Source organism: Bubalus bubalis, chromosome X, assembly GCF_019923935.1.
Source record: "Bubalus bubalis isolate 160015118507 breed Murrah chromosome X, NDDB_SH_1, whole genome shotgun sequence".
Classification (NCBI taxonomy): Eukaryota; Metazoa; Chordata; class Mammalia; order Artiodactyla; family Bovidae; genus Bubalus; species Bubalus bubalis.
Genome location: NC_059181.1, coordinates 49,006,711 through 49,020,628, shown reverse-complemented (window position 1 = coordinate 49,020,628; position 13,918 = coordinate 49,006,711). Strand labels below are relative to the sequence as shown.

Genomic DNA, 13,918 nt, shown 5'->3' with positions numbered 1-13,918 from the left:
AATATTCCACCCAACCTTTAGGTCTTTCTTTCATTTTGAGTTTATTTTCGTGTAGGGTGTTAGTGAGTGTTCTAATTTCATTCTTTTACATGTAGCTGTACAGTTTTTCCAGCACTTATTGAAGGGATTGTCTTTTCTGCATTGTATATTCTTAACCTCCTTTGTCATGGATTAATTGGCCATAGATGTGTGATTTTATTTTCAGCTTTCTGTTTGTTCCATTAATCTATTTTTCTGTTTCTATGTCAGTACCAAACTCTTTTGATAGCTGTAGCTTTGTAGTAGAGTCTGAAGTCGGGGAGCCTGATTTCCTCCAGCTCTGATTTTCATTCTTAAGATTACTTTGGCTCTGCAGAGTCTTTCATATCTCCATACAAATTTTGATGTTTTTATTCCAGTTCTGTGAAAAATGCCATTGATAATTTGATAGGGATTATAATGATTCTGTAAATTGTTTTGGGTAGCATAATTATTTTGACAATATTGATTTTTCTGATTCAGGAGCATGGCATATCTTTTCATTTGTTTGTGTCATCTTTAGTTTCTTTCATTGGGATCTTATAGTTTTCAGAGTACTGGCCTTTGCCTCATTAGATTGGTTTAATCCTAGACATTTTACTGTTTTTGATGTGATGGTAAATGTGGTTGTTTCTTTTATTTCTCTGTCTGATCTTTCCTTGTTAGTGTATAGAAAAGCAACAGACTTGTCTGTATTAATTTTAAATCCTGCAGCTTTACTCAGTTCACTGGTGAACTCCACTAGTTTTCTGGTGCCAACTTTTGGGATTTTCTATGTATAGTTTAAAGCCTTCAACAAACAGTGACAGTATTACTTCTGATTTTCCAATTTGCAATGCTTTTATTTCTTCTTTTTCTCTGATTCGCTTGGCAAGGACTTCCAAAACTCTGTTTAATAAAAATGATGTGGGTGGTCATTCTTGTCTTGTTCCTCATCTTGGAGGAAATGCTTTCAGCTTTTCACCATTGAATATAATGTTAGCTGTAGGTTTGTCATATATGGCCTTTATTATGTTGAGGTAGGTTTCCTCTATGTCCACTTTCTAGAGAGTTTATCATAACTGGGTGTTGAATTTTGTGAAAAGGTTTTTCTCTATCTATTTGCATGATCATATGATTTTTGCTTTTCAATTTATTCATATAGTATATCACACTGGTTGATTTGCAAATATTGAAAAAAATCTTTGTATCCCTGAGGAAAATTCCACTTCATCATGGTGTCTGATTAAAGTCATATTTTCAACATCAGTACTTGTGATTGGTCTGTTCATATTTTCTAGTTCTTCTTGGTTCCGTCTTGGGAGACTGTACCTTTCTAAGAATCTGTCCATTTTTTTCCTGGTTGTCCATTTTATTGACTTAGAGTTACTTGTAGTATCTCTTATGATCCTTTGTATTTCTGTGATGTCCATCGTAGTTTCTCCTTTTTCATTTCTAATGTTACTGATTTGAGGCCTCTCCCTCTTTTCTCAATAAATCTGGGTATAGGTTTATCAGTTTTGTTTATCTTTTCAGAGTCAGATTGTAGTTTCATTGATCTTTTCTATTGTTTTCTCCATCTCTATTTCTTTGATCTCTTCTCTAATCTTTATGATTTCTTTCCTTTTACTATTTTTTTTTTCTCTTCCCCTAGTATCTTTAGGCATAAGGTTAGGTTGTTTATTTGAGATTTTTCTTGTTTCCTGAAGTAAGGTTGTATTTCTATAAACTTCCCTGTTAGAACTGCTTTGCCACATCCCATAGGTTTTGGATCATTGTGCTTTCATTTTCTTTTGTCTCTGTGTATTTTAAAAAATTTCCTTTGATTTCTTCAGTGATCCATTGGTTGTTTAGTTGTATATTGCTTCCCCTCCACGTGTTTGTAGTTTTTACAGTTTCTTTTTCCTTGCATTTGATTTCTAATCTCAATAATTCTGTGATCAGAAAAATATTCTTGATTAAGATTTCAATTTTCCCACTGAGTCCAAAAGACTTTTCTTTACATCTGTGTCTCCTTTGCTGCCCTGTAAGTAGGATCATCGGTACCACCTTTCTAGATTTTATATATATGTGTTAATATATGGTTTTTGTCTTTCTCTTTCTGATGTATTTCACTCTGTATAATAGGCTCTAGTTTCATCCACCTCATTAGAATTAACTCAAATGAATTTCATTGTAGAGCTAAGTAATATTCCATTGTATATATGCACCACAGCTTCCTTATCTATTCACCTGCCAATGGACATCTAGGTTGCTTGCATGTCCTAGCTTTTGTAAATAGTGCTGGAATGGACATTGGGACACATATGTCTTTTTAAATTCTGGTTTCCTCAGGGTATATGCCCAGTAGTGGGATTGCTGGGTCATATGGTAGTTTTATTCCTAATTTTTTAAGGAATCTCCATACTGTTCTCCATAGTGATTTTATCAGTTTATATTGCCACCAACAGTGTAAAAGTGTTCCCTTTTCTTCACACCCTCTCCATCATTTATTGTCTATAGACTTTTTGATTATGGCCATTCTGACCAGTGTGAGATGATTCCTCATTGTGGTTTCGATTTGCAGTTCTCTAATAATGAGTGATGTTGAGCATCCTTTCATGTGTTTATTAGCCATCTGTGTGTATTCTTTGGAGAAATGTCTGTTTAGGTCTTCTGCTCACCTTTTGCTTGGGTTGTTCATTTTTCTGGTATTGAGCTGCATGAGCTGCTTGTATATTTTGGAGATTAATTCTTTGTCAGTTGTTTCATTTGCTATTATTGTCTCCTATTCTGAGGGCTGCCTTTTCACTTTGCTTATAGTTTCCTTCTTTGTGCAAAAGCTCAGTGGTAGAAGGAGAATGTGGGATGATTTGAGAGAATAACATTGAAACATAGACATTACAATATGTAAAATATATGACCAGTGTGAGTTTGATGTGTGAAGCAGGGCACCCTAAGCTGGTGCTCTGTGACAACCTGGAAGGATAGGGTTGGAAGGGAGGTGGAGGGGGTTCAGGATGGCAGAGACACATGTATACCTATGGCTAATTCATACTGATATATGGCAAAACCATCACACTATTTTAATTATCTTATATATAAAATAAATAAATAAATATTTTTAAATGATTTCAACTTTCTTAAATTTACCAATGCTTGATTTGTGTCCCAAGATGTGATCTATCCAGGAGAATGTTCTGTGTACAACTGAGAAGAAAGTGTATCTTTCTGCTTTTAGATGCAATAGCCTATAAATATCAATTAAGTACATCTGATCTAATATGTTATTTAAAGCCTGTGTTTTCTTGTTGATCTTCTGTGTGACTGATCTTCCATTGATGAAAGTGGGATGTTAAAGACAAAAGTGCCACTATTATTATGTTACTGTTGACTTCTTATTTAATGGCTGTAAGCTTTTGCCTCATACATAGGGATTCTATGTTGGGTGCATGCATGCATGCTCAGTTGCTTCAGTCATGTCTGATTCTTTGTGATCCTATGGACTGTAGGCTGCCAGGCTCTTCTGTCCATGGGATTCTCCAGGTAAGAATACTGGAGTGGGTTGCCATGCCTTTCTCCAGGGGATCTCTCCCACCCAGGTATCAAATCCAGGTCTCCTGCATCTTCTGCATTGCAGGTGGATTCTTTATGTTGAGCCACTGGGGAAGTCCATGTTGGGTGCATATATGTTTTCAATTTATAATCTTCTTGAATTGACCCCTTGATTTTTATGTAGTTTCCTTCTTTGTCTCTTATAAGTTTATTTTAAGGTTTATTTTGTCTTATGACAGCATATATATGGGTCTTGTTTTTGTATCTATTCAGACAGTCTGTGTATTTTGATGGAACATTTAATCTATTTACATTTAAGGTATTTATTGATAGGTATGTTTCTACCACCCTTTTTTAAATATATGTTTGCATTGCCATTTTGTTAGGTTTGTTAATTTTTTTCAATTTGTTTTGTAGGTCTTTTTCTTCCCTTCCTCTTTTGTTCTCTTCTGTTTTGATTTGATGATTAAACTTAGTTTTGTGTTTAGAGTGTTTGTTTTCTTTTTCGTATTTATATCTAGTGTGGATTTTCAGTTTGGGTTACCATAAAGTATTAATATAGCAGTCGATATATAAACAGGATTGTTTTAAATTATTGGTCTTTAATTTATTTTTTAATTAAGGATAATTGCTTTACAATATTGTGTTGATTTCTAACATACAACAATGAAAATGAGACTTAACTATATATATATATATATATAACTTCTGCAATGCAGAAGACCCAGATTTGATCCCTGAGTGGGGGAGATCCCCTGTAGAAAGGCATGGCAACCCACTCCAATATTCTTACCTGGAGAATCCCAGGGACGGGGGAGCCTGGTGGGCTGCTGTCTATGGGGTCGCACAGAGTCAGACACAACTGAAGCTACTTAGCAGCAGCAGCTTCCCATTAACTATCTGTTTTACACACGGTATTGCATATGTGTCAATGCTACTTTCTCAATTTGTCCTATTCTTTCCCTCCCCCACTGTGTCCACAAGTCTGTTTGCTACATCTGTGTCTCGATTCCTTCCATGCAGATAGGTTCATCAGTACTGTTTTCTAGATTCTACATGTATGCTTTACTATATGATATTTGTTTGTTTGTTTTTTTCTTTCTGACTTCCTTCATTCTGTGTAACAGGCTATATGTTCACCCATCTCAGTTCAACTGATTCACATTTATTCCTTTTTATGGCTGAGTGATATTCCACTGTATATATGTACCACAACTTCTTTATCCATTCATCTCTCAATTTACATCTGTGTTACTTTCATGTCTTGGCTATTGTAAATAGTGCTGCAATAAACACTACGGTACATATGTCTGTTTGAATTGTGGTTTTCTCAGGGTATATGCAGAGAAGAAAATGGCAACCCACTCCAGTACTCTTGCCTGGAAAATCCCATGGATGGAGGAGCCTGGTAGGCTGCAGTCCATAGGGTCGTTAAGAGTCAGACACGACTGAGCGACTTCACTTTCACTTTTCGCTTTCATGCATTGGAGAAGGACATGGCAACCCACTCCAGTGTTCTTGCCTGGAGAATCCCTGGGACAGGGGAGCCTGATGAGCTGCCATCTATGGGGTCGCACAAAGTTGGACACGACTGAAGCGACTTAGCAGCAGCAGCAGCAGCAGCAGGGTATATGCCTGGTAGTGGGATTTCTGAGTCATGTGATACTTTTCTAAGGAACTCACATACTTTTTTCCATTGTGACTGTATCAGTTTATATATATTCTTACCAACATTGCAAGAGTGTTCCCTTTTCTCCACATCCTCTCCAGCATTTATTATTTGTAGATTGTTTTTGATGATGTTCATTCTGTGTGTTTTAATTTTAAATACATTTCCAGTATCCTGCATTTGTACTCTCCTCACAATTGCTTGTTTTTATATCATATTTTTGTGTAGTTCATTTCCTACCTTTATTCTTGTCTTTATCCATCAACTTTTTTATTTGTAATGGTCTTGCTTTTTGTAGTGGACTTTTCTTTTCTACTTACAGAATTTCCTTTAGCATTTGTTGCAAACATAGTCTGGTGTTGCTGAATTCTCTTAACTTTTTCTTGTCTATAAACTTTTGAGTTCTCTGTTGCATCTTAATATAAGCCTTGCTAGGTAGAGTATTCTTGGTTTGTAGGTTCTTCCCTTTCATCACTTTAAATATACCATGCCGCCATTCCCTTCGACCTGCAAAGTTCCTACTGGGAAATCAGCTGATTACCTTATGGAGTTCCCTGGCATGGTATTTGTTGCTTTTCCTTTGTTGCTTTTAATATCTTCTTTGTTTTTAATTTTTGTCAGTTTGATTAAAATCTAACTCTCTGTTCCTCCTTCAGTTTATCCTGCCTGAGGTTCTCTGTGCTTCTTGTACCTGGGTAACTGTTTCCTTTCCCATGTGGGGAAAGTTTTCAGCTATATCTCCCCAAGTATTCTTTTCAAGTCATTTCTCTCTCTTTTCTCTTTCTGGGATCCCTATAATGCAAATGTTCATACATTTAATGTTGTCCTAGAGGTCTCTTAGACTGTCACTATCTTTTTCTCATTCTTTATTCTGTCCCACAGAAGTCGTTTCCACCATTCTATCTTCCAGCTCGCTGCTTTTCTGTTATTCTCCCTCAGTTCCTCTGATATTGATTCTTTCTAGTGTATTTTTAATTTAACTATTGTATTGTTCATCTCTTTCTTTGTTTTTTATTTATTTTTATTGAAGGATAATTGCTTTACAGAATTTTGCCGTTTTCTGTCAAACCTCAACACGAATCAGCCATAGGTATACATATATCCCCTCCCTTTTGAAACTCTCTCCCATCTCCCTCCCCATCCCACCCCTCTAGGTTGATACAGAGCCCCTGTTTGAGTTTCCTGAGCCATACAGCAAATTCCTGTTGGCCATCTCTATTACATATGGTAATGTAAGTTTCCATGTTACTCTTTCCATACATCTCACCCTCTCCTCCTCTCTCCCCATGTCCATAAATCTATTCTCTATGTCTGTTTCTCCACTGTTGCCCTGTAAATAAATTATTCAGTACCATTTTTTCTAGATTCCGTATGTATGTGTTAGAATACGGTATTTATCTTTCTCTTTCTGACTCACTTCACTATGTATAATAGGTTCCAGGTTCATCCACCTCATTAGAACTGACTCAAATGCATTCCTTTTTATGACTGAGTAATATTCCATTGTGCATATATACCACAACTTCTTTATCCATCATCTGTTGATGGGCATCTAGGTTATTTCCATGTTCTAGCTATTGTAAATAGTACTGCAGTGAACAATGGGATACATGTGTCTCTTTCAATTTTGTTTTCCTCGGGGTATATGCCTAGGAGTGGGATTGCTGGATCATATGGTGGTTTTATTCCTAGTTTTTTTTAAGGAATCTCCATGCCATCTTCCATAGTGGCTGTATCAATTTACATTCCAACCAACAGTACAAGAGTGTTCACTTTTCTCCACACCCTTTCCAGCATTTACTGTTTGTAGACTTTTTGATGAGGGCCATTCTAACCGGTGTGAGGTGATATCTCATTGTAGTTTTGATTTGCATTTCTCTAATAATGAGCAATGTTGAGCATCTTTTCATGTTTGTTAGCCATCTGTATGTCTTCTTTGGAGAGATGTCTGTTTAGGTCTTTTTCCCACTTTTTGATTGGGTTGTTTATTTTTCTGGTATTGAGTTGTATGAGCTGCTTGTATATTTTGGAAATTAATCCTTTGTTAGTTGTTTCATTTGCTATTATTTTCTCCCATTCTGAGGGTTGTCTTTTCACTTTGCTTATAGTTTCCTTTGTTTGCTTTTAGTCCTTCTGCATCTTTGTTAAGCATTTTTTGCATCTTCATAATCTGTACCTCCATTCTTTTCCTGAGATTTTGGATTATCTTCACTATCATTACTCTGAATTATTTTTCAGCATATTGCCTATTTCCACTTCATTTTGTTGTTCTTCTGGGGTTTTATCTTGTTCCTTCATTTGGGATATATTCCTCTTTCATCTCTTTTTGTCTAACTTTCTGTGATTGCGGTTTCTTTTCTGCAAGCTGTTGGATTGTTGGATGAGGCTATCTAAGGGGATTTTGCAGGCTTCTTGGTGAGAGGATCTGGTTCCTTCCTGCTGGTGGTTGGAGCTGGGTCCTGTCTCTCTGGTTGGCAGAGCTCTGCTCAGGAAGGCTTTACCCAGCCTGTAAGCTGATATGTGGGACTCTGTTCCCTCCCTGTTGGTTGTTTGGCCTGGAATATCCCAGCACTCTAGCTTACAGGCTGTTAAGTGAGGCTAGGTCTTGAGTAGAAAATGGTGTTCTGCAGGAAGGCTTGTACCAATGAGTACTTTCCAGAACTGTTGTCTACCACTGTCTTTGTCCCTGCAGTGAGCCACAGCCACCCCCAGCTCCACAGCAGACCCTCCGATACTAACAGGTAGGTGTGATCTAGTCTCTTATGAGGTCACTGATTTTTGCCCATGTGTTCTGATGCTCACAGGGTCTTGTTTCCCCCCTCCAATAGTGCGGTTTTTCTTTCTTCCTGTCCCGTGGAATTCTTGTGATCACCCTCACTGTCCATCAAAGCCAGATTCTCTGGGGTCTCCTTCTCTTGTTGACCCAACCCCAGGCTGGGAATCCTGATGTGTGGCTCAGGACTTTCACTCTGTCTCATTGCCACTTCTGTGTTGTGTTTGGATACCGGGTGCCAATTTTTGATAGATTCCTGTGTTTTTTTATCGATTGTTCTTTAGCAATTAGTTGTGATTTTCATGTTTTAATGAGAAGGTGTTGCTTATGTCCTTCTACCCTGTCATTTTGTCAGCCATCTGTATAGCCTTTATCAAGGTCACTGCAGCAGTACATATGAGGCTTGTCTTGGGCACTACATGATGAACAGACCACACTGGCTGCCAGAATTTTATAATGTATATAAAGGTTTTAATTGGGTTCACTCCTGTATATAGATCATCCAGATAGTCCCCAAAACATATTATGCTCACAAGACCATATCCTTGGAGGAGCTTCTAGTGGAGGGATGACACATGGATTCCAGGGATAGAGAGAAAGAAGGGGCCTCCAGCAAGACCTTCCAACAGTTTCATTCACTCCATGACCTATAATTATTTATCTTTGACTTTAGCCATTTTAATTATGACTGTGTCTTGCTGTGGGTCTGTTTGGGTTCAATCTTTGTTTTCCTATACCTGAATATCTTTCCTTTCCCAGGTTTGGGAAATTTTCTGCTATAATTTTATTAAATGTATTTTTACCCCCTTATCTATCTCTTCTCTTTCTGGGACTCCTATAATGTGAGTGTTTGTATGCTTTATGTTATCCCCAAAATCTCTTAATCAGTTTCCATTTTTAAAAATTTGGTTTTCTTTTTCCTGTTGTGCTGCTGATTTATATTCTTTAAGATAGAATGCATTCTTCTGTATGCATTCTTCTGTATCACATAGTTTGCTGTTTACTCCTTCTAGTGTGTTTTTTATTTACTTCATTTTTACTTCTTTAAAAAATGATTTTATTTATTTATTTTTGTTTGTGCTAGGTCTTCATTGCTTCATAGGCTTTTCTCTAGTTGTGGTGAGTGGGGACTACTCTTGTTATGGTGCACAGGCTTCTCATTTTCATGGCCTCTCTTGTTGCAGAGTATGGGCTCTAGGGTACATGGGCTTCAGTAGTTTCAGCATGTGGGCTCAACAATTGTGGCTCTGGTTGTTACAGTACAAGCTCAGTGGTTGTGGCATGCAGGCTCAGTCGTCCTGCAGCATGTGGGATCCTCCCAGACCAGGGATCAAACCCATGTCTTCTTCATTGGCAGGTGGATACTTTACCACTGAGTCACTAGGGAAACCTTATTCTTTACTTCTGACCTATTTTATATATATATATTTCTGCTTCCATGTTAAAATTTTCATTGTGCTCATCTATTCTCTTACATAATTTAGTTAGCATTGTTATTACTAATGCTTTGAATTCTTTAGTAAATTGTTCATTTCTGTTTTATTGGTTCCTTTTTTTCTTTTTCAAATGAGAAAAATTCCTCTGTCTTCTCAATTTGCTTATTCTTCTCTGTCTCTATGAAATTAAGTAAAACAATTATCTTGAAGGGATGTCCTTATGTGTGACTCTATGTGCGCCCAGTGACTTTGGTGATAGAGCTAGATTTGATGTGAACACAAGTCACATCTTTTCTCAGGGTGTGCTAGCATCTATCATCATGGTAGAAGATGGGGCTGGAGAAAGCAGCTAAGGGGCTAAGGCAGAAAGCAGATGTGAAGAGGGGCTTTTGCTCTGTTCAGTGACTGTCACCACCCTATTGGGGGTTGGGTCAGATCTCAGGTTGCTGGAACAGAAGCCCTGAGGGTTGAGTCTGAAGTACCTCAGTTCCCTTGAAGTGTGTATTCTTCTGCTTTCCAGCACAGTCTCCCTTAGCCCCAGAGAAGAGCAGTGCTGGGGCAAGAGGTAATGGTGTGGGTACTGAACAAGGGTCAGGGCATAGAGTATGGTATGGCAGTCTGGCCACTTTTCAGCAATCTGGTCTTCCTGTGATGTGCTGCCTGTGCTATCAACCACAATGGCTGCCCAGTCCCTGCTCAGACATGCTTAGTGTCTGAGTCACTGTGACATCTTATAGCTGAGCCCTTTCTTCATTTCTGACTGCTTTTGCTTTAGTGGGGAGCTTCAGTGTGAGGCAAATGGCGGTAGAGTGTTTGCTTGATTCAGGCTGGGGCACACACCAGATTGGTCACAGGGAATGAGTCAACGACCTGTGTGGTTTCAATTCAACCTTTCCTGCCCGTGTTTGGGAGCAAGCAAGCATTCAAGTGCTCATCACAAAGAAAGTCAAGGCTTCCCACAGCACTCTTGAGCCTCCAATCAGCCAAGGGGGCGCTTCCATTTGTCAGACTCCAGGAGTGGGTCATCCAATATGTTGCTCAAACTACTCACTCTCCAGTGAATGTCTATGCCTGTATAGTCTCCCTTTTCCTCTGAATCTTCTCCCAGAGGCACAAGTCCTAATCTGATCATTTCTTTTCCCTTCCTACCCAATTCTTCATGTATCTTTCTTTCGTACAACCTTGATTGTTCAGGAATCTTTCTGCTAGTCTTCAGTTAGTTTTCATTGAGAATTTTTTTCCACTTTTAGATGTATTTTTGATATGTTCATGGGGGGAGGGCCACATCTTCCTACTCCACCATCTTGATTTGAGTCCTTAAAACACTTTTATATATAACACAGAATACAAATAACTTGATAGAAAAATGTTCAAGGAACAGACAGTTCTTAGAAGGCAAAATATTAATGACCAATAATGATAATTAATTAACTTCCTTATTAATCATGGAAGTATAATTCAAGATATCATTTTTAACACATCACATTTGCAACAATCAAAAATCTATGTAGTCTGTTTTAGGGAGGATGTGGTGATATATACACTGGTTATGAGAGTGTGTATTTTTATATTAGCAGCATTAAAACTTTAAAGTGTGTACTCTTTGACACATAATTTGCTTATGGAATCTATGGGAAAATTCTTACATATAGACAAATATGCTTTTTTATTATAAAGAAAAATTTCAAAGATAGAAATTCCTTTTGAGAGAGGAATGACTATTCTGTCATGCAGTATAATATTGTGAGCTGTTGAAATATGTAGATAGATCTATTTTGATAAAGAAAAATCATTAATATTTTATTAAGTGGATTAAAGTGAATTAAAACAATTTGCAGAATGAACTAATTTATATTCAAACTGTCTAAATTTTATATTACTGTAATTTTATATTACTGTAAGTACTATCTGTATGAATATTTAAATGCATAGAAAAGGATTTAGAAAGAACTGATACCTGTGATTTCTTTTAGAAATAGAACTGAAGAAAAGTAGAAGTTTGGTGACAAGGATAATTTTGTTTATATTGTTTGAATTATATACTGTTCAATTATAAACATTTATTATTTCTGTAAATAAGTACAGATTTTCTGGAGAATAAAAGAACGTGTTGATGGGTAATTGGGTCAGAATGGGGCCAGTTGATCAATTATGGCAGTCTAAAAAATAAGAAATACAAAGGTAGACATCCTAGAACTTTTCTCGGGGAAAAATGCCTTGGGTAATGGAGACATCTGGTCTATGTATCAGATAAATCTTCGTTGTGCAGGGAAATTTACACCAGGTATAAGTAATATGCCTGTTATTAGCATCTTATGACTTTGATTTAATGTTTATGAAGAAATACACTAATAATTTTGCTTCCCTTATAATCTGCCTAGAAGGAAAAGTGGGGTGTTACCTTCTCAAGAGACATATCTAATCTGTATGATTATTGCATTTCTCAATATAAATGAATAAATTGTCCTCTTTTATATCTTTCAGTCTTACGATATAATCATCAAAATTTCACCTCCTGTATTTGGATGGATTCTGGAACATGACCAGTAGATCTCTAAATTTGAAGACCCCAGCATGGATTGTGGTGACCTCACCAAAGCAAATAATGCCTGTGAGGTGGTCCTGCAGCAGCCAGTCAATGCTCTCTTTTGGTGACACTGTCTTTGCTGTATAACTTTGAATTCTTATAAATCCATTAAGTTTCCAATAAAGTTTTTCTCTCATTTGCTGTTAGTTCTATATGACTACGATCTAGTAAATTGTCAATTTTCAGTAAAGGTTTCATAGTAATTCCAAGCATCAGTAAAATTGGTATCAAAGTATGACCTTCTTCCTAAGAATTACCATTCACTGATTCTTTATAGTGTGAAAATACCAGAAGAATGAGGGGGGAGGATTGAGGGGAAATATGAAAAATAATTAAATTCCCAGCACATTCTCTTTACTATCAACTTTTCTATGGTATCTTATCTATTCTATGGTATTCCTTATTCTTCTACATCTTAACTGCTTTCTTGGTCAAGATGGCTGCTGTGCTTTTCATTTGCTATTTTCCAATTTACTTCTAAAACACTCAGTATTAAACAAATAGGTTATCTTAATTAAAAACATTAATAAAAAATTATGATAAAAAATAAAAGGAAAACAGGAAAATTTCAGTCAGCAATTTTTAGTATTTTCACATTGTTCATGTATTTTTCATAAATCATAGGAAAAATTAAAGTTACATTTTGGGAGATATTTATGTACATTAATATAAAAATGATACAATAATTAAAACAATCTATTATTTATGTAGAAAAGTGTACACAAGTCAATATAACAGGATATAAACCCCAGAAATGGACACATAGAAGACTTTAAAGGTAGTATGTCAAATAAGTGAGGAATGGCTGAATCATTCATTACATTGTGTAAAGAATATCTGGCTGATCATATGGGGAAAAAACATATTAGATCTTCCCCCTCATACCACGAATTTAAATACATAAAATCACAAAAATATTAGAAAAAAACTTTGGTGAATGTTTATATTATTGTACAATGAGCATACCCCATGCATAATAATTTAGTTTTTCAAAAGATGGTGTTTAACTATTTATGATGTAATAAATGCTACAAACTATGGAAATATGAGGGTGAGTAAGATAGTAGTCAGTATAACTTGCAGTTTAACAGGAAAGGCAGTTAATTAAACCAATTTATAAAACAAGTCTGGATCTACATACTGAAGCTGCCTTCAGTGATCTCTCCTCATCTTTCAGTTCAGCATTCCTTTGCTTACTTCATTTTCAGCCTTTTTCTTCATATTGAGAAGGATGATACCTCAGTACCTTCAGAATTATATTACATTAAGCTCACACACTCAGAAGGAGAAGCAATCTCTTTTCCAAGTTCCCATATTAATAGCTCCAAAAGTACTCAGTTTGACCTTGCTTGGATCACATATGAATTTATGGACGAATCACTATCCACTAGAATGGGTGCTCTGGCCAGTTTAAAGATTATATTCTTACCTCTATGGAGAGGAAGGTAGGGTTCCTGATTGACATTCTCACCAGAGTCATACTGAATCAGGAAATGGCAATTCCCAAAAGGAAGAGACACAAGACAGATTAAAAAATAGTATATATATATCCACTAAGCAAGAAAATATTTCCTACTTGACAAATTAAAAAACAATTTAACTAAACTTTAAAGTAGATGGAGTGGTGAGAGATCAGACAGGAGTGATAGGTAGAGGCGATCACAAGGATTTATGTAAATTGTTTTACAGAATTTAGACTTTATACCTATAAGTTTTTTAAATTGCAATTAAATATACATAATATAAAATTTATCATTTATTCATTTAAATTAACTCTTTTAATTAAAAAATGTTTTTGACCATGCCATGTGGCATGTGGGATCTTAGTTCTCCAACCAGGGATTGAATCTGTGCTCCCCACAGTGGAAGCATGGAATCTCAACCACTGGACCACCAAGGAAGTCCCTAACCATTTTTTTAAA

At 36.4% G+C, this 13,918-nt stretch overlaps 1 long non-coding RNA gene across 1 annotated transcript in view; it reads left to right on the top strand.

The window, feature by feature from the left end:
* The window catches only part of NBDY, a 57,287-nt gene extending 45,155 nt beyond the window's left edge, over positions 1 to 12,132 (top strand). The window contains exon 3 of the long non-coding RNA XR_328348.3: positions 11,894 to 12,132. This is a non-coding gene — a long non-coding RNA (negative regulator of P-body association). The remainder of the gene's footprint in view (positions 1 to 11,893) is intronic.
* The last annotated feature ends 1,786 nt before the right edge of the window (positions 12,133 to 13,918 follow it).